Source organism: Kogia breviceps, chromosome X (genome assembly GCF_026419965.1).
Source record: "Kogia breviceps isolate mKogBre1 chromosome X, mKogBre1 haplotype 1, whole genome shotgun sequence".
Classification (NCBI taxonomy): domain Eukaryota; kingdom Metazoa; phylum Chordata; class Mammalia; order Artiodactyla; family Physeteridae; genus Kogia; species Kogia breviceps.
In genome coordinates, this window is record NC_081330.1 from 96197584 (window position 1) to 96219059 (window position 21476).

The following is a 21476-nucleotide window of genomic DNA, read 5'->3' on the forward strand; positions in this document are numbered from 1 at the left end:
AGAGGAAGCCTTGTTTTTAAACAGTTGGATCTGAATGCCTTTCACACATTAAGCTGTCTTCTAGTCAGGAAGCTGCGGATGTTTATTAGATTATCTCTTGATGGCCTCGAGGATGAGTTGTCCTGGAAAGTCCAGTAATGTGGGAGCCTGGCCTCCGGGGGACCTAGATGTTTCCTATCCAGCACTGAGGCCACCAAGTCATCATCCTCTCATCCTCTCAGCAGACTGTTTTGTCTTTGCCTTGACGATTTGACATTAAAGGCAGAAAGACGATTCCCTAACTCGTTGCGAAGCCGGTTCAGTCTCAGATCACATCCGCCTCTGAGCCCGGCTTAGCTCCGAGGAGGTCATCCCTCTGAGCCGCTAAGCAGTCTAACTTTGCCTCTAATTGTGCACTGACCCTTCTCCACACTCAGGGGAAACTTCAGACTAATCAGATTAGAAAATGTCTCATTCCCATTCCCCTCTCCCTCCAATATGCCCTGCCACGATTTGGGTCACATGCTTGGTGTTTTGCATCATCTCCGCAGATTCCTTTCAAAGACTGCCCTAATTCCTAATGGGCCCATCAGCCTGCAGCTTACATTTATATTCTGCATTCTTATTGTTCCCCACAGACTCCACAGGGCTTTCCAGAGCCTTGACCAGACTCTCTTTCTACACAGCCCTCCTGTGGCACGCTAAGCCAGAGCCCCTCTGACGTCTGCAGTCTCCCGTGGGAGACAGGCCCGGAGTTTATTGATTTGGTTCAGCACACACTCTGCCCAGTGGCAGTTTTACCTGCCTTGGGATGGAGCTGGGCAGCTGTTGAGCAGCTGTAGAGCCCTGCTGCTGTGTGAATTCAGATCAGGAGACGAAAACCTATATGGCTAAAGATTCGGATGGTTTCTTTCACCCACTCCAGATTGTTACCTGTGAATTTCTCCTGACCCGGCATGTGGGTACGAAGATTTCCCCTCTACTCCATTTCCATTTTTCTTGTGATTCAGTTAGGTCTTTTCCTTATGAGCACAAGTCCTGCTGGAATCAGCACTTGAAAATCTCTTCACATCTGGTTACCCAGCCCGTGTCAGTTTGTGCTGTGGTAGCTGGTATGAGGTCACTTTACTCACCAAACGAAGTCAGAAGTCATTTCACTAATGCACAGAGCATCAGACTTAAAGGTTCGATGTAGTGGTAGCTACTACCCATTCATAATAGGAGTGGCACTCTGTATTGACATAGTGCCTAGGGCCCTAGAATATTTTGTAAATCCTTGAGCACATTAAAAGGTACCTTTTAGTTGATGGTAGGCATGATACCTCATTTCATGAGTGCAAGCGTTGAGGTATAAGGAGACTCTCTCACTCAAAGAGCTTGCTTCAGGTCTGAATGGACCTCTAATGGAATTAAAATGACAGCTCCCTAAGATACCCTAAACCTTTGTTTCTATCTGAGCTCCTAGGGGTAGGGATGATATCTCATTCACCTTTGCAGTCCCAGAGACTTGTCCTGTGCTGGTACACTGGGCAGCGGGGAGAAAACACATGGGCTTGATATCTACCAGAGCTGCTTCTGAAGTCCAGCCCTACTGCCTTCTGCCCAGGTGATCCCTGTAAATGGAGTCAACCCCTCTCCACCTTCATTAGGGTATTAATATTTCCTCAGTACTAATAAGCAAGAAATCCTGGTTCTCAAACCGTAAGACGTAGAGAGTATCCGAGGTCATTCCATACTGTGTTCCTGATAGGACTGGGGAGTAAAGAGGCAGCCTCCTCCCCTAATTGTAGCCTTCCGAATTGGGACTTGGAATAGCTGGAAATTCAAGTGCGACTCTTTCCCCAGCAGCTCTGCCCCAAGCTAGTCTTTTAAAGCTGTCTATGGGCTCCATGGAATGCCTTAGAACTGGCCTCCCAAGAGAGCTGGTGCCTCATCCAGAAATATCAGTTAAAATGGAAAAAGTTAACAGGGCTTTAAACTCATCTCATTATACTCTACCCAGCCTCTCCTTCTGTCCCCCTCCCAGAGGCATGGTTGGGGCTCAAGTGATTTCACCCAACAGTACGTGGCAGTGAAGCCGAGGGGCAAGGGTTGAACCATGTGCTTTCTAATGTTGCAGAGTGTTTGGTGCACTGGGAAGTTTTCAGAGAGGAACCCTCTTCTGTCCCTCTCCTTCTCTCTCTCTCTCTCTCTCTCTCTCTCTCTCTCTCTCTCTCTCTCTCACACACACACACACACACACACACACACACACACAGATGCTTTCTACCTTTTCAAATATAAGGTGATTTGGTCCCTAAGGAGATCTGTGCTGGGCTCACAATTGGAATTAGAGGCCTGGCGATTTGAGATCACAGGAGTTAACTCATTGACAACTTGGGCAGTGCCATCTTGCCGACTCCTAAGTTTTTGTGACCAACCGGGTAGGGTGGCCTAGAGCTCCACTTTTTTTCCTTAAGTGTCTGGTCTTTAAGACTCTCACCAGGTGTCTCAGTGTGCACCCCTGGGTTTGTTGGGTAATGAACTGAAACCAAACACAAGCGAGTGAGTCAAAAATGTGTCTTCACTACCCTCCCTCCCTTTCAGCCCTGGTCCTGCCGCCAGCCCGTTCCCCTAAGTTATGAGATGGCCTTTGCGGGAGAGGGGGGACCCATGTCACTCTTCAGCAGAATACAGCTGCTGCGCCTATTACCTCCACAGATGGTGGAAATAAAGCAGATCAGGATTATTCCCCACAGCAAGGAGGTGGATGGCTTCTGCGGTTTTCAAGCCATTCATCATTTTTTGTGGGGGCGGGGGGGGACCAGGAGCACCTGTCAAATGGCACGTTAGACTCACTTCTTGGAACTCCTACCTAGCAAGGCATTGGGAAGCCTGCTTGGGGTTCATTATTATCTAGAAGAGAACCAGAGAAATTGCCTTCCCTCCCTCTTCTTCCACAAACATGTCCTTTAGTTTGTGTAGGGAAGGAAATGGGGGCTTGCCCAAGTATCAAAGGGAAAGAAGAATTTATGGAGGTTTTAGGAAAACACTTTAGCCCTGTGAGCTGGGACTTTAAAGTAAGGAGGCTGACTTTTTAACAAGCATCGACACACTTAAAAGCCAGAATTAGTGTTGCCCTTTAGGGCAGTCCCCCTGGAAGGCTGTGCGCTGATTCCAACAATGTCGCCATAGAAAGCTCTTCTTTGGAATTGCCTTCACAGCCTTCTCAAAAGAATTTCCTCCAGAGTGGCAAATCTTTGTCCTTTGACCATGAATCAGAGTCTAAGCAAGAGTCAAATGTCATTTGGCAAGGAGCGAAGTCGGGGATTCAGGTAGAGAACCAGGATGCTAACATTTTTTGATCAGAAGCACAGCACGACCCTGAAGTAAGGAGATCCATTTTCTATACGACTCATAGGCTTTTCCAAAATACTTTGAAAGGATGGAGAGGATTTGGTGAATGATTACCTGTAGTCATGAGGCAGGAGGGACGGCTGGGGAGATAATATTCAGGGGAAATTGACCTACTTGTCCTCACTCCCCTAATAGTCAGGCCTCTCTCCGTCTCTAAACTGCTCCCTCTCGGCTCCTTTTCCTCCAACCTGGACTGTTTTTAGAGCTGCAGCACTCCTTTGTATCCTAGCCTTTTCTCTCTCACAATCTCATCTAACAGTAGCGTATAGTAGATATAGTGTATAGTAGCAGATGAGGGCGTGAAAAATCTCACTATATCAGTGGTCCAGGGGAGGAAGCTCTGTGCTGAGTTTTGGAGCATGGAGGAAAACCGGGACATGCTCCCAAGGAGTGGTCCTCCTGCCTTGCCAAGTCTGACTCGTATGAGTTTACCACCTAGGAAAGCACGCTTCAAGGTCTCTCATCTGCTTTTTACACTTCTTACATTTTATATATGTCAAACTGATACATGCTTATAGTAAAAAAAAAAAAAAAAAAAAAATCAAATCATTCTAAAAAGCTTATTCCGACAACAGCAGTTTCCAGCCACATCTCTCCCCACCTCCCAGACCCGTTCTCAAGAAACAGCCTTTCAGTCCTTCTAGCTGTTTCTGCAGACCTTTAAATAGCATGTACGTACTGCTATTTCTGGATTTCTCATTTTTAGATACTGCTACTACTTCCTGTTACGATGCTTGAGAATTTAGCATAATATTGATTCCCATTACCGGTGTTCTTTCTGGATGCTCTTAGGATCGTCTTTTTATTCCTGGTGTTCTGGAAGTTCATGATGGGGCTTGTGGTGTGTGTGTGTGTGTGTGTGTGTGTGTGTGTGTGTGTCTGTATATAGATTCATTTTGCTTAACAGTTTATGGGCCCTTCCAGTCTGGAGACTCTGTCCTTTGGCTCTGATAAATTTTCCATTAATTTTTAAATAATTTCCTTGCCTCCATTTTTATTTTTCTCTTGTGAGAACTCCTATCATTAAGATTTTGGCTCTCTTGAATTGGGAGCTTTCTCTCCCCAATTTTTCTTTGTCATTATGATGTCCTTACTAAAGGGTTTCCTCAACTTTACATTCCACTCCTTCTTCTGCATCTGTTTACTACTATCATGTTTTTTATTCCAAGAGCACACCTTTGGTTCCTATTTTTAGTCTTCTGTTCTTTTTTCATGGGTGTAAGATATCCTCTTATCTCACATCTTTCCCTCTGCTACCTGAATTATCTTTGTTGCTTGATACCTTTTTTTTTTTCCCTGTTGCCATTTTGACTTCTGTCCTTAATGTTGGAAGCTTTTGGGGGTGGGCCTTGTTGATTAGTGCGTTTCACTGCATGAGTCATCTCCTAACCCACATTTTCATTAGGTAATCCCCAGAAGCCACAATTTGCGGCCATTCAGAGTACTGAGAGGAGAATCCTATCTGCTCCTGTGGGGCTAGGAGGGAGGGTGGGATAGGGGAAAGGAAGAGAATTTAAGTATGGCCACTGGTGTTCTGGAAACAGAAAAGGAGAAGGAAAGGGACTGAGAGACCCAAGTTCAGTGTAGTGTGTAATATTCTTCTCTCCCCTCCATTATGCTTCCTCTCCCCAAGACTAGAACTGCTTTTGTTGAATTTCTCTGGAGAAACAGCCTCACTCCCCTGTAGGGAAGAGTACAGTGTACAAGGAGATACTTGAGGGTTCAACTGTTCTTGCTTTATTTATAAAGGCTTTCAAGCAGTCCTTGTTTTCCGGCCCCCACCATATCCCTGCCTTTATTGGCACCTGGAGTCTGTAATCGCAGAGCCTCTCAGAAGTTTTGTGGGCCACACTTTGCTAATCTCTAAGTGCCCCCTGCCTCTGCCATGGACATTTCGAGTTCAGCTTCCCTTCCTCAGCTCTGCTAAGCCAGTTACCAATCCTTAGTCTGATTTCCATCTTGCAAATGATTTTGAAATCTCTTGTCCACTGTTGCCTTGTTTTCCAGCTATCTTTGCCATTGGGGGTTATCACCTATTTTTATTTCTTTGTTGTCATTTTGGTGAGATTTTGGTGGGAAACGGAGATAAATATTTGTGAGTGACCCATCATGATTTACTGCAACTCTATCCACTTCCCAAGAGCAAAGAATTCTTCCAAGAAGCATTGGCTAATTTTATCCCTTTTAATTGAAAGATTCTTTGTTCTTTTCTCCCTTGCTCCTTTTGGGGGGATTCCCATATCCATTGAAATCCTCCAAGACAGAACTGAGAAGAGAAACTTGGAGTATTTTACCACATTAGCTCAACTCTTCCCTGAGGCCTGGCTTTGGGACTTTGGAAAGATTAAATCTTTCAAACATTTTTCCTCAAAAAGATTTTATACATAATTTCTAAGCTGTGTACTCTTTCATTTACAGCTTTTGATCCTTCGCGAATATCATTTGATTCAGGAATATCCTTCCCAAATATCTTTTGAGATGGGTAAATGGTTAGATGTGTTGAGTCTGACATATCATGAGTTGGGCAGGAAAGAGTGCTGGGGGCCCAGGGTTAACAGGTGAGCATGAGTAAATATAAGATAGATTGGTAAGGAGGTCTGATAATAGGACTTCCAGTGGTGACTTCCAGAAGTTTTCCTGTACCATCCAGTGCCATCATCCAGGGCAAATGCAGACTTAGGCATGGGGACTCGGTTAGGTAAGAGGAACTGCAGGAAGGCCTTTCTGAGGCCTCTGAATTGAGACTTTGGAATTGAGACTTTCCAGACAAAGGAACCAGAAGGTATAAATGCCTTCATTGCTGGGAACGATCTTGGTATGCTCAGAGAGCAAGAAGAAAGCTGGTGTACCTGGAACATTGTGAACAGGAGAGAGTTTTCAGAGGAGGTCAGAGAGGTCAGCAGGGACCAGATTATGTGCGGTTTTATAAACCCTGGTAAGGAGTTCAGCTTGCGTTCTAAGTGGATTGGAAAGCCATTGCACAGTTGTAAACAAGGAAGTAATTGATCAGATCTATGTTTTAGAAAGATCATTCTGGTGGAGGATGGTTTGCAGCAAGGTAAGAGTAGAAGCAGCAAGACCAAGATACAAAAGCTATTCCTGTAATTCAGGTAAGAGATGACGGTGGCTTGCAATTAGTGAATAGTAGAAAAGATGGAGAGAAAGAGACTTGTGATATGCTATGGTGGTAGAACCTACAGGACTGGTTAGTGGACTGTGTATGAGGGGTGGTGTAATTCTAAATCTGTTTGGTAGTCTTTGACTGGTTCCCAAATTACTGGGATATTATACTTCTGAAACCTCTAGGATTCAATACATGCCTCCTGTCATTGATGTGATGGGAATTTACCAACAATTAAATTCTGTATTGTAGGAACAGATGAAGAAATTTTGTTCATTGGTGATCTCATTCGGTCTTCCAGTCTGGTGGCTTTAAATATCATCTATATGCTAATGACTCCCACATTTCTATCTCTAACTCAAACATCTTCCCTGAACTACAGACTCATATACCCAACTGCTCACTTCCCATCAAAATGTAACACATCCAAAACCAAACTCCCAATCTTTTCTCCCAACCTGTAGCTCCTGCAGTCCTTCCCATCTCAGTTCGGGCAACTCTGTTTTTCCAGTTGCTCAAGCAAAACCCTGGGAGTTGTCCTGAATCCATTCCTATTCATTCTCCCCCTCGCCTCCCCTATACACTATATACAATCCTTCAGGAGTCTTACACTCAAAATATATTCACGCTTCACCACTCCTCACTGCCCTCCCTCCACTGCCACCACTGTCACCTAAGCCACCATTACCTTTTGTCCGGATTACTGCAGAAGACCGCTAACTGCCCCTACATTGTAGTTGCAATATATCAACTAGAGTGATCTTCAGAAAAATATAACTTAGATCTGGTAACTGTTCTGTACAATATACTCCAGTGGCTCTTAGTTGTCCTTAGAAAGTCAAAGGCCCTCCGTGATCTCATTCTGTGACCTCAGCTCCTATTCAGAGTATTAGGGAATACTTCTCTTTGAGGCACCATGCTAAAGGAGTTTCTTACAAAATAATCTTTAATTGATTGAGTTTTAGTTCTTCTCCCCAAACACATGCAAATAAAAGACATAATGGTACTGCATTTTGGCTACAAATATTTCCATAAACAGAACATGTCCTTTCAAGGAGTTCAAATGATGAGTGAGCCAAAATTCAAAGGATAAACAGTGGTAGGGGGCAGCATATTGGAGTTGTATCCCAGAATCCTCGGCCAAAGAAAATGTACAAAAAAGAATGACTGAGTTCCCTTTCCCTTCTTCTGATCACTCTGTTTATTCTACTTTGTTTAGCTTAATGAGTCTATGTAACTTCATCATGTAACATTTAATTTATTGCTGCTAATTGTTATTAGTTTATAAATATGAGCTATTATTTTCTTAATGCTTTGATTAAAAAAAAAGAGAAAAGCCTTTTGACTGATTATGAATAGGTTTTTTTTTCCTGCTTCTGTTATCACTGAGTTTTCTTATAATTAATTATCCTCTGTTCATCCTTGCAGTAGTAACTTTGCACACCTTACTTGCTGGTTGGAGGGGCGTGTTGAGTTAGAGGTCCTGAGAGAAGGGCAGGAGCCTAGAGCAAGGTGCTTGTAACAGTGCCTTAGTGACCACCTTTGTCTTTTTCTTCAAAAAATTGTGTTACATAACCAGTATGTATTTAGCCTTAGAAATTGGCAGAAGTGGTCAAATTCAGAATAGAAAAATAGCATTGAGGTATTACAGTAAGAAGTATTTTGTTTGTGTTTAGATCATTATAGCAATTGTCTTGAAATTTGGGGGTCTTAATTGCCAAAACTCTATTATGGTTAAGGATAAATTTATGTCAATTTCCATAATTAGGAAATAGCAGTCAAACAGATTAGTTATTTTTGACCTATTGTTTTATGGTGCAGGGTAATCGTTTGTTGTTGTTTTTTTTCAAAATGAAAATGGACTTAATATTTTCTGATTATGAATTTAAAACAATTCAGATGATATAGAAAAGTCTAAAGAAAAAGCAAAAATTATAATCTCTCTTGCTACAGATAGCTGTTCTTAATAATTCCGTGTATTGTTGCTAGACTTTTTAAATGTTGTTTTGTACAAATATAAACCTAAAGTGAGACCATAACTCTACATTCTATTTTATAACCTCCTTTTCACTCAACAATATATTATTAACACATATCCATGACAACATATATGGATCTACATAACCCCTTTTAATGGCTACATGATAAATGATTAAAGTGCCTTTTATTTTTCCTAAAAATATATTAGTAGACAAAATGAATCTAGGCTTGCTTTAAAGATTTAAAAGGCATACAATTTAAGAAAAATGAAGACGTTTTAAAAATTTTACTGACGGGCTTCCCTGGTGGCGCAGTGGTTGAGAGTCCACCTGCCGATGCAGGGGACGCGGGTTCGTGCCCCGGTCCGGGAAGATCCCACATGCGGCAGAGTGGCTGGGCCCGTGAGCCATGGCCGCTGAGCCTGTGCGTCCGGAGCCTGTGCTCCGCAACGGGAGAGGCCACAACAGTGAGAGGCCCGCGTACCGAAAAAAAAAAAAAAAAAAAAAAAAATTTTACTGACGTAGTATCAACCTATTAAACTAAGAAGAACTTCAATACTGTTAACAAAATATAACAATGGTCTTAGCTGCTGAATACATTAATTTGTTTCTATGGCAACTGCAACAAGTATTTGTTGAACACCTACTATGTGCCAGCATTGATCTAGGTCCTGGGGATACTTTGGTGAATTAGATGTGTGAGGTCTCTGCTCTCAAAGAATTTACATTCTGGAGGGTTAGAAACAGAAAACAAGGTAATAAGAAATAAGAAAAATATCAGTATTGAAGCACATCTAGTAGTATGTTTTCATGGTGGATTTAAGCTGACAGTTTGGTCCTGAAATCTGCAGATTGAGTCAAATCATATATTATAATTATATTTTTAGGTTTGAAGACAGTGAAAAACAAATAAATTACAAGTCATTTTTCTGTGCCCTGAACTGGAGAGTGAATCCGATGCCCGAATTGGAAGCACTATGGTACATTAAAGAGGTAAAAGTAACACTTGTTTTAAAAACCAGCTGTGGCTACCTCCCTTGCGTTTTTAACTTCCTTTATCTTAAAATTATTTTTCAATGTAAAATAGTAACATCAGTGCTTTTGGAAAGAGCACTGTGTATTTCCGGGTATTTGTGTTAAAGTCTAATTCACTTTCCATACTGAGTGAACATCTGCTGTATAAGAGCGTGATTTTTCTTCTACAGCTGAATGTTTTTTAACCCAAGTCGTATCCAGTTATATGGAAAATAGGATAATAGGTTACAGTTATAAATAGATACAAACACTGTTATCAAGGGATTCTGGTAATGTCATCATAAGCTAGAAGAGCAAGTCTCAAATAGTGCATATGTCAGGAATCCCCAGTATATTTGCGGCTGTGCACGCAGGTTTGCCTTGGGTGAAACAATATAGTATGGACATGTATATTTCATAGTGGGGCCAAATTTAAAATAAAAATTCAGTAGAAAAATGCTTGGTTAGGGAAAACAGAGTTCATGTGATCGGATGATGCTCTCAACATTGTGGAATTGTCTGAATTCTCTAAGATCTCTTTGGACCAATTGTCTTTAAGGAGTGGGTGGGTGGGTGGTGGTTTGTTTATATTTTAACATGCTCCAGAAATTGATTTTCTTGGGAAAGTCCCTTGATAAAGCAAATGTCATGTGGTTGATACTCCCAGAAAGGAGGCATTTATTCCTCCCGGTCTCTGATGACCAGCTCATTCTGGCCTGAACTGGTCTAGTGCCCTTGGGGAGTTCCCTCAGGCATGCAGCTACTCTGGAGTGTCAGGCAGCCTTAGAACTTCCAGATGACTGGGAGACACTGGTGGCCTTTGAAGTCAAACAGAGCTGGGGTTGAATTCTGGCTCTGCCACTTACGTAGCTGAGTGACTTTGGGGCAGTTACTTAACTCATTCATTTATAAATTTAATTCTCAAACAAATCTTGTTTAAGTATCCACTCTCAGCAGTTTCTATGCTCTGCGCTCGGGTCTAGAGACAGTCATTATTGCTACCTTAAGGAGGGTTGGGGGGGCACAGGAAGTCTTAGGGGAGGAGATGCTTGAAATTTCAGTAATGAATAGTAAGAGCTATGTAGGAAAAGTGGCACGGAATGCCCAGAGGCATTCCCAACAGAGGCTCTAGGGCATGGGATGACACAGCTCTTGTGCAGAGCCAGAAAGAATTGGTGTGGCTGGGATGGAGGCACAGGGGGAGGAGTGGAGATGAATGAAGCTGGAGACACCAGCACGGGTGAGGTCTGAGTATCGTCCTACAAAGTCTGCAGACCGTGGACAAATTTCAAGGAAGAGAGTGACATGATCAGGTATGCCCTTTAAAAGGAGCTTGCTCTGGTTGGGTGGTGGGTAGACTGGAGAGAGGACAAGGAGACAAGTAGACCCCGGAGGAGGCTCTTGATGACCCTTCGTCACCATAACAACAGCAAACACTTTAAAGCATTTACTATGTGTCAAGCACTGTTCTAAGACCTCAAAACCTATTCGCTCATTTAATCCTCAGAGCAGCTTTCTGAGGGTAGATACTTCTATCATTCCCATTTTAGAGATGAGGAAGTTAGGGGAACAGCCAGGGTATGGTAGAGTTAGAATTTTAACTCAGGTCTGTTTTACCGCAAAGCATGAAAAAGGAAAAAATCATTTAAATACAATCGTTATTGAAGATATTGGATTTAATTAACTAAAGTCCAAGATACTATCACAAAAACAAATAAATACTGTCATTTGGTAACCTTTTAATTCTTATCCATACAAATATGTAATTTTTACATGTAAAAAGAACAATGATAGATGGAGTTTATATTCCACCTTTTCATTTAATGTTACAGTATTCTGTGTTGGATATCATCCATTTGGGACTTTTCTCCAACCCCGTCTACCCTGCTCTGAATCCTAGACAGCTGATCTTTGTGGGCTTCATCAATGGGACCCCTAGCCCTCTGGCCTCCAGTTGGGGGAGCCAGTGGGGCGCACCAGCAGGGGAGTGTGGGGTGGGACGAGACAGAAGTCATCTCCCTCCCTGACAGTCACAAGAGATTGACTGCCTCCTCCTGCCCAGGGCCACAGTACCTATTTGGAGGGTCTCTCCACATAGCTGTCTACTCCGGGCTCTGGCAGCCACCCTCACATGCCCCTTCAGCCGCAGGTGGTGGCAACAGTCCCTGAGGGTCTGGAGGATCCCTTGTTGCTTTTCCTAAACACTTGCCACAACTTTGTAAATAGTCTCTTTATTAAACTCTTCTCAATTTACACAGTTTGCATATGTCTGCTATTTCTTCTGGGATCCTGAAAGACACACATACTTATTTTTGCTAGTTAGCAATGGCCTTTGTTGTGTTTTTTTCCTTACTTCCTCCTTCTCTCCTTTTCCATTCCACCCAGTTCACCACCCAAATGTTTACCTATGTGTTGGGGGTTTCATCATTTCATGCACAAAAATATAATCATACCACAGGCATTTATCTGCAGTGTGTTTTTCTTAATAGTACACCGTGGGACATTTCTCTAGTTTAATATGTGTAGACCTAAGCCATTCTTTAATACTGTAGTATGAATATGGAATCATTTATTCATCCATTTCTCTATTGATAGGCATTCAAGTTATTTTTACATTTTTGCCTTTGAAAACATGTGGTATCTTGTTACTTGAATTTTTATTTTCCTGATGACTATTGAGCTTGAATGAAATTTAATTACCTTTTGGTACTACAACCTACAGTAAGAAAGACATTTTTCCCTAGCAACCCAGCATGCACATATACAATGGCCCAAACGTCTCATGAAACAATACTATTCTAACTGCATGTGATGATGTATGATTTTTTTCTTTCCTTTTCTCTCCTCCCCCCTTCTTTCTTTCTTTTGAATATAGTTCATTACCCATTAAATTGACTTAAGGTCCTACAGAAGGATCACCACCCATATTGGAAGAGGAATCAGTGCATGGAAAGGCCAGAGATCCATTTTCCCTTTAGCCACCCCTCCCCCATTTCATCTCATACCTACTCTGTCATGTGGGGCAGTTACTGAGCCATGGACCTCAGGTGCTTTAGAGAGATGGTGTGAGAAGGTCTGGAATCACATGAAGCTGAACTCAAATCCTTAGCTCTAGGACTGACTCACTGGGAGACTGCGTAAGTTATTCGACCTTTCACATTGCCCCATCTCAAAAATGGAGATAAAAGTAGTGCTTCTGTCAGGTTGCTTGTAAGGATTGAATTGATACATGTGAGACACTTGTCACAGTACCTGTCCCATAGTAACGGCTTAAATGTTAGCTATTACTGTTGTTCGTAAAATGGAGATGTCTTACGTCCTCAAGTCAGTGGGCTGGGCCTTGAGTAGTCAGCTTCCAAGACTAAGATCAGTGATTCTATCGTTAAATGTAAGAGTTAGAAGAGCTACAGGACAGCAGTATAGCATCAGATAGGGCCTGTGCTTTAGCAGTAAGTCAGCTCTTTCGATTGTTACTCATTTATGTTGAGAAGAACTTTAGTCTTAGGGTCTCTTGTCAATTCTGATGACCAAACCTAGAGGCAGTTCAGTCTGTGGGAGACATTTGGATGGGGCCGTTCTTTTTCAGCCAGTTTTTTTAAAAAAAGGAAGAACATAGTTATAAAATGGTACCTGATCAATTTCACCAATAATGAGAACTTAACTAAATTCCAGAGTCTGAAGCACTCTGGTACTCCTGAGCTTGCTATCATTCCATTAAAGAGGATATAAGATAGCTTGGGAATGGTATCAGTGAGTCTGTAATCGATGTGAAAATATTTAGTGTGAATGGGTTGAACGTAATATTGCATAGTTCAGAGAGTAGAATGAGTAATGAAAAGTATAGAGTCTCCTGAACCATGTAAGTGTACTTAAATGTTCATATCTAATAATGCCCTGAGACACTCTGGGTCAGAGCCTGTCACAGGTTGGGTTCTCCAGGAAGCAGATGGAGTTTAATGTGCGGTATATTTATTTGGGAGTGCCCTTGGGATCAATACCTGTGGAAGGGAGGGGAGGGACATAGGAGTGGGCAGAGGAAGAAGCTGAGCTTCGATGTGGGTCCAAAGACAGCCTTGGCTCGTCCGAAGGGAACTCTGGAGCTAGAATGGCCTTTCAGAGCTGTCCTGAGTTGGGCCAAAATGGCCTGGACTTTATCCCTGTAGGTTGGTTTAGAAAGGGGTATGACCTGGGGTAATGTGGCTCCTTGCAGCCAAGACAGCTCTGTAGCTGAGGTAATCCCTGAAGGGGTCTCCCAGCAACTGGGCCACCAAGTCCTTCCTCAAGGGGATTCTGGATGGAATATCATGTCTTGGCAACCAACCACTCTTGACTATTCTTGGTGTGAACTGGAGGCCTGGCCTGTGGCACAGCCTTCTCCACACATCTGCTCCTCTATTATTGTCTGAGCTTTCACCCGTGGCAGGGAACTGACAAGAAAGTGGCTATGCCAGAAGAGGCCGTGATTATAGCAGAAGAGGAAGTGGTAGAGGAGTTGGACCAGGTGCTTAGGTCTGTGGGGCCCAGTTGGGCAAAGAAAACCTCTCCCTTCGAGCTTTGGGGATTGCCAACACTTAGGGAGTGTGCTGTTGCCCAAAAATCATATGTGGGACTTCAGGACAAGATCCACCAGGTTGTGAAAGTGACCCAGCCTTGAATGTGACGTGACAGATTAAAGTTCTGTTGAGAACAAGGAATGGCAGGGTGAGCTCCTGTGTGGAAGTAAGGCCCAGGTGGAGGCCAGCAGTGGGGCGGCTGCATGCTTCCTCCAATGTATGAGCTGGACAAGCTGTCTCTGGCTGAAGTTCCAGAAGTTACCAGCCTCCACTCGGAACCTGGGTATCCTTACTCTTGGGCTGAATGTTGTCCTCAACAGGCTCTCTTCCCTGAACTAGGGATCTTACTGAAAAATGAAAAGAGACTGCTTAGCCGATGAAAACTGAGCAGGCCTCAGTAGTAGATTCAACACCAGTTCTGTTTGCATCAGCATTAATGGATAGGATGGATGGTAGGGGTGGAGATTTGGGACAGCTTCCCTAGCTTGATTAACTAACAGTGAATGGAAGCAGGAATGGACCAAAAAAAAAAAAAAAAAAAAGAGGAACAGGACCATGGGCTTTAGCCAACCACAGGCTGAGTAGGTGGGTGGTCTGGTACGCAGTACTTGGGATTGGAAGGGCAGTGCCTCAGGGAGTTCTAGCAGGGAGTCTCTCCAAAACAGGTAGCACAGTGATGGGGAATCTTGAAGTTAGCACTATTCAGCAACCAGAGGGGGCCAGTCAGCAGGCTTGAACCAAGCCTTCAGCCGCAACCAGGGGACAGAGCAGGCTGAGTCCCTAAACCAGTGAGGTTCTAGCAGGAGACACATGGCCCACTCAGAGGAGTCGGGATATGGATTTAATGCAGGGATTATTGACAGAGGAGAGGGTCGGGTTAAGGGAACCAGTCAGGGCAGTGGAGTGCCCAGGGCCTAGCTAGAGTGGGAAGCCTTTAGCATCCCTAGGCCTGGAGAAGCAGGGAGGGACTGGTATTACTGGAGCCTAGTGGAGGAGCTGGAGCAGTGGTGGCAGGTAGAGGAGTGTAGCCACTGCCAAAGCGTGGTTGGTCAGGGAGGGAGCAGGGAGGAGGGAAGTGGAACCAATACCCTGAACTCTCGCTGCTTCCCATTGGCTGGACCCATTTGGAAGCCAGAGAACCAAGGAAGCTCGAGAAGTGATGCAGTCCACAGAGGTCAGTCTCCCAGGGCAGAGAGCTTGGTGAGAAGGGCAAAAAATGGATCTTGAGGGGCAAATGGAGGATGAGCCAGTACAGTCTGTTACCAGAGTAAAGACTTGGGCTCCAGTGAGCAAGCCTCTCAGCCAGCTTTTAAGACTAACAGCTCCTGAAGCTGGGTCTACTGGATGTTAGGACTCCGAGGGGGCTCCACCTACATGTGATTGTTACATGGCATCAGCTAGTAGGCCTGGGGATCAACAACAAAGAAGCAAAATTCACAGAGAGGACTGTGGTTGCAGCAAGTCCAGCTTTGGTTTGGTGAGAGGTTGCCCTATGTGGATGGGTGGAAGCTGACTGTCACCCACCAGGATTGTTGACTGTGGCCTGTAGCCTGGATTCTCAGGAGCTCCCTGGCCTCCACAGCAGCCCATGGTGAGCCACTGGGGCTGTAATTTAATTCTCACTCCATTATGTGACTATCTGTGGTCTCAGCATGTTGCGCTGGTGCTGTCACGGCCTGAAGACCCCAATTCCACTCTATTGTGCTTGCTCACAGATGGTAGCTGTAAAACTGGCAAAAGAGGTCCCGCTGTTTAGAGCCTGCCTGGTTAATCTCAGAAGTCACGTTTTTAAAAATAACACTAAATCGGTTCTCATGTAAACTTTATAACTTGCACTGTGTGACTGGCATCTTATCCTTTGACGCTTCTGAGAAAAATTGGATGTGGCTTCATTTTACGAGCACTAGAACTGCAGAAGCATTAACAATTGGCTCTAAAGTTTCCTCTTGTCACAACAGGATGATATATAGCCTTGGCACTGAGGAGTCGGGGACAGTGGGGTACACCTTGGGATATATCTTTGGGCACCCCACTTGTCGAGGATCTCCTTTTGGTATTTAGAGGGTGGAATACCCTGTGACATTTTATTGTCCCAACCATTTTGTGAGAATAAGTATCATTCCCAATTTATAGATAGGAAGCTGAGACTCAAAGGCATTCCTAAAGGTCAAGATTATATAGTTAGGGGCTAGTGCCAACTCTTTAAGTAAGCAAAGTTATGTCTAATATTTCAAGTTGAATTTAACAGTTGAAATAAAAGATTATTAATCATTCTCATAAGACTTAAAAAAGTAACTGGTAAACACATACTGATTACGTAACACAAAGCAGTGACCTAGTAGGAAACTTCCAGAATCTACTGTGACTTAAAGGGTTGGATGATGTCTACTTGGATTGTATGAATAAGCCTATCACTAAAGCTAAAAAATATCCATGTCTCCTTGAAAACTTTACTTGCCCCGTAATGCAATTTCAAGGAAAGATTTCTTGTTTCAAAGTTACAACTGTGTTTTAGCTGCAGTCACACAGATGACAACTCTACTGAAGCTTTGTCTAGGGCAAAGAGAAGCAACGGTGAAATATTGGCATTACAGTAACGACAGAAATGGATAGGCATATAAGCAAATCTCCTGGTTTTGAGCTTTTCCTTATGTCATCAGAATGCTCTTGATTATCTCAACAAGCATCTGTAAAATTTCTTCCCCAAATGAATTTCAATTTGATTTTACTGAAATTTAATTGTTTTTATGATTTCTGTCAACTTAATTTGATTATTTCCAAGGTCATGTCAACCTAGTAGAAGGAAGAAAATCCAAGAAAACCACAATTTCAATTCCATACACAGTACTGGATTTTTCTACAAATTCATGGATAAAAACATCCTTTTTTTGATTGAGCAGAGGGGGAATAACAGAGTGAAATCACTAACATGACTCTATCAGTCTTACATTTGGGACGAATAAAAATAACCTTGTTTCAGTGAAGCGTGGAATTTAATTGGCTCCCGATCTTTTCCCCGCATGCATCTGGTGGCCAGTACTACAGTAGAAAATTTTAAACTAGAAGGAGACATAATCCAATTAAATTTCCTTTTAAAAATGTCAAAGCAAATAAATCCAGGGCCTATGAGCTCACACACAGCTTTGCTGTTCTCACTGGGCAGCTGCTGTTTACTGGGTTTCCATCCAGTGCCATCTTTGCTTCCCATTTCAAGGATATGTGGTTTTACAGATCGGCAGCTACATTTTTTTTTCACCATTGATGAATAAGTAATTTATTGCCAACTTCTCTGACATCTTAAGTAGCTCTAGTGACAGCCAGATTGAAAGCTGTCATGGGGCCCTCTTGCAGACAATGATTTCCAGCCATTTTAGAGTCATGATTTTGCATTATTGCTGAATTTCACTCTGCATTTCATAGTTCTTCCTTCTTCCAGAAAATGCTACGTGGCACATGCTGTTTATGCTCCAAATTAAACTGAATTTTGTTTTGAGATTTGGGTACTGTCTCTGGAATTACCTGGAAGTCACATTGGAGACTTTGGATCCATCCACAATTGGTCAAGAAGTTGCTTTGTTCCGAGCTATACTGTGACTTTCATAGACATTTTATTAATTTTGAAAAATGCAAAATTGCATAGTATCGTTGACTTCCTCTGGAAGCTGACTCGGAGACAAGGATTTGAGTATAAATAGTTTTTTGGACGAAGTGAAGGGAATAACTAGCAAGGGAGAAGGGAAGTGAGAAATGGAAGAGAAGGAGTTAATACAGGGCATATTAGCAAACCAGTAAAAATGTGAATGACTGGAGCGTAATGCCTCTGGGAAACACAGGGATCCAGTGGTTGATAGGTACCTCAGCGTTATCCCATCCATCAACTCCTGTCATTGTTTGAGAGCTGCTCCTGAAGTGGGTGAAGATAATGAATTCCTAGGCACCTGTGGCATGTTACAGGCACAGCCAAATCAGGCCTCAGAGGCCAAAGGGAAGCTCTCAGGAGAAGGAATGCAGGTGCTGATGGCTGGAAGTTAGGTTGGTGTGCGCCAAAGTGGAAAGGGTGGGAGGATCAGGAGAGGTGCAGGCAGAACCTGCTACACACAGATATTTAAGATTCTGATCATGCACCTTTAAGCGGGGTGTTTTACAGAAATACAAGCAGGCTCACCCTCTTCTAGAACAGGAGGAATTGACTGCTGTGGATGAACTCACCTGTTATAAAATCACCATGTAGTTATTTCCGCTTAAAATTGATGTGCACTTCTGGGAAACAACGTGAGCTGGAGTTTTCTTCGAATTTTGTAGTGTGGGATGAATAAAAGGTCAGTGAGGACAAAGAATATTTTAACTCACTGCCCAGTCATAAATATTATGTAACGTTTGGAGCATTTGCAGATTTATTAGAACAATTAGGCACTGGTAGTGAGGGGATTTCTCATGTTAGCAAAGACCTCTTTATTTTACAAAGAGATTGGCCATGTGATTCCTCTAGGTGGACCCAATTACAGGCAAAATTATGAGGAAGATACTTTTTCCCTCTACTTTATCGATGCCCCATCCCCCTGAGTTTCTTCACTCTTATCTCCTGCTTCCTCCTTCCTTTAGATCCCAATTTGATTCCTGTTAGTTCATTTAAACGAGTACCTTTGAAAATCTCCCTAAAACTGGGAGCTAGCTACAATTCTGGTACCAGTTCCAGTGTGTATTTTTTCCCCCATACCGAGCAATTCTCAACAGCAGCTGAGTGTCCTGCAAGTCAACTCAGTTCTGGCACTATCTACCTGGAGATAACCTCAGATCCCACAGGTTATGGGCTCAGTTCCACAAGACTACCTCCCCTCCTTCAGATGCCATTCACAAGTCCAGATTGTCGCCTGTGCTTCTGACCAACTGGCTCTGGATTGGAGGTTCCCATGACCTCCTCCTTGGGAGGAGCTGCTCACAGGACTCAGAGAAACATTTTACTTACTGGATCACTGGTTTATTATAAAAGGATATAACTCAGGAACAGCCAGATGGTAGAGATACATAGGGCAAGGTGTGGTGGAAAGGGCACAGAGCTTCCATGCCCTCCCTGGGCTCATCACTCTCCCCACATCTCCACATGTTTGCCAACTCAGAAGCTCTCCAAACCCCGTCATCTTTGGTGTTCACAGGGGCTTCTTTACAGAGACACGATTGATTAAATCATTGGCCGTTGGTGAATAAACTCAAATTCCCGCCCCTCTCCCCTCCTGGGAGGTGTGGGGATGGGGAATGGAGGCGGGGGACTGAAAGTTCCAACCCTCTAATCACGTGGTTGGCTCCACTGGCAACCAGCCCTCATCCTGGTGCTTTTCAATAATGTTTCATTAACGTAACAAAAGAGACCTTATCGCTCTCATCACTTAGGAAATTCTAAGAGTTTTAAGAACTCTGTGCCAGAAATGGGGACAAAAACCAAATATATATTTCTTATTATAAATCACCATATCATATTGCCAATGTACAGACCTTGGGTTCCTCAAGCACTGCAAATATGCCTGTGGCATTTATCAGATATTTAGGAAGAAAAAGTCACTCCCACCTAGAACCTGGAGAAGAGTGACAAAGGGAAATAAATTTGAGGGAAGTGGTATTGATTTTAGAGAGAGAGCATAGGGCGGCTGGAGCAGTCAGGAAGGTATTGTGTGAGCCGTGGGATTTTAAATGATCAGGGTTAAAAGAAATGCATTATTGTTACTATTTTTTTGGGGGGGGATAATTTCCCCCCACCCTTCTAGGTTCTTTTGGCTGGTTGAATAATTAAAATGAGATTAAGACAGAGTAACAGGAGAAAAAAAACAAAATTTACTTACGTATGTATAGGGAATCCATATAAACATGGGAGATTCCAAAGACTGTCAGGCAAAATGAGGTTTATCTGTCATTCTTGACTAAGGGGCTAAGGAGAAGGGGCTAGGTGTCAGGGACTGCAAAGGGAAGGGAAGCAATTCACAGGAAGATGAAAAGAGCAAATGTTTGGTAAATAAATGTTTGCAGGGCCATGCAGAAATAATGGGACACGGTGAGGAATTTTAACAAACAGACTTTGCTAGGTTCCTCCCTGTCTACCTCACATGTAGTACATGTAGTTATCTACAGTTATCTACGGTTATAGCTCCATTCTTGGTATGGGCCCTGTATCTAAATTACTTTTTTTTTTTTTTTTTTTTTTGCGGTACGCGGGCCTCTCACTGTTGTGGCCTCTCCCGTTGCGGAGCACAGGCTCCGGACGCGCAGGCTCAGCGGCCATGGCCCACGGGCCCAGCCGCTCTGAGGCATGTGGGATCTTCCCGGAGCGTGATCCGTGTCCGCTGCATCGGCAGGAGGACTCTCAACCACTGCGCCACCAGGGAAGCCCTCTAAATTCTTTTAGGCAGTTAAGGGGGAGGTAAAAGTGCCTCCTGAGTCTTTTGTTTCTTAAAAATAATCAACTCTATATGACAGTCTCTAGGTACAGATGAACTGGTTTGTAAGGCAGAAATAGAGACACAGATGTGGAGAACAAACGTATGGACACCAAAGGGGAAGGGGTGGGGGTGGGATGAATTGGGAGATTGGGAGTAACATATATACCCTAATATGTATAAAATAGATAACTAATGAGAAGCTGCTGTATAGCACAGGGAACTCCACTTTGCTGTACAGTAGAAACTAACACAACATTGTAAAACAACTATACCCCAATAAAAAAAAATAATCAACTTAAAATAATCTTCATGCCAGAGAGGCACATTTTGGGGTGGCAGATTTTGCCCTCCTACATTATTTTTTCATCTTAAATTATCCTTAATTTCAAATCTCGGGGTATTTACTTGAGTTTCATTTACCCAAGTTTGGCTTGTTGCTAATAAATTTAATTCTCATCCAAATTCTTGAGTTATCATTATTCCAGTATAAGTTCTTCTATTTCTTTTTCTTTTGTTGTTAGAATTTAAATCATGATTCCTTGCTCAAAAAACAAATGAACAGAAAACCATACAAACCACAACTTTTGCTGCCTAATAAGGTATGAGGAAGGATCTTCTAGTATTGACCTGTTTCATGAGAGAATCCTTTACCCAAATAATTTCATTGTAATGTTATGAGTTGCATAATGTATTTATTTTTGTATTGAAAACTAGTGTTTAAAAAAACCTATCAGGCAATAGTGATTCTGAATGTATATATTTGTTCTATATTCTTCTATAACATGGTAAAATTTAAAAATAAAGTCAGCCCTCCATATCCATGGGTTCTGCATTCACAGATTCAACCAACCATGGATCAACAGTATTTGGAAAAAAAATTCCAGAGAGTTCCAAAAAGCAAAACTTGAATTTGCCACACACCAACTATTTACATAGTATTTATATTGTATTTACAACTATTTACATATCATTTACATTGTATTAGGTATTATAAGTAATCTAGAGA

The 21476-nt window shown here is 42.8% G+C and overlaps 1 protein-coding gene and 1 pseudogene across 2 annotated transcripts in view; both read left to right on the forward strand.

Annotated features, from left to right (window-relative positions):
- The window catches only part of NDP (norrin cystine knot growth factor NDP), a 277419-nt gene that overhangs the window by 59950 nt on the left and 195993 nt on the right, over positions 1 to 21476 (forward strand). For both annotated transcript variants that reach the window (XM_067023733.1, XM_067023734.1), the window contains one exon: positions 9363 to 9468. The gene's annotated coding sequence lies outside the window, so the exon portion shown is untranslated. The remainder of the gene's footprint in view (positions 1 to 9362; positions 9469 to 21476) is intronic.
- The window catches only part of LOC131748819 (protein FAM3C-like), a 164319-nt pseudogene continuing 156776 nt past the window's right edge, over positions 13934 to 21476 (forward strand).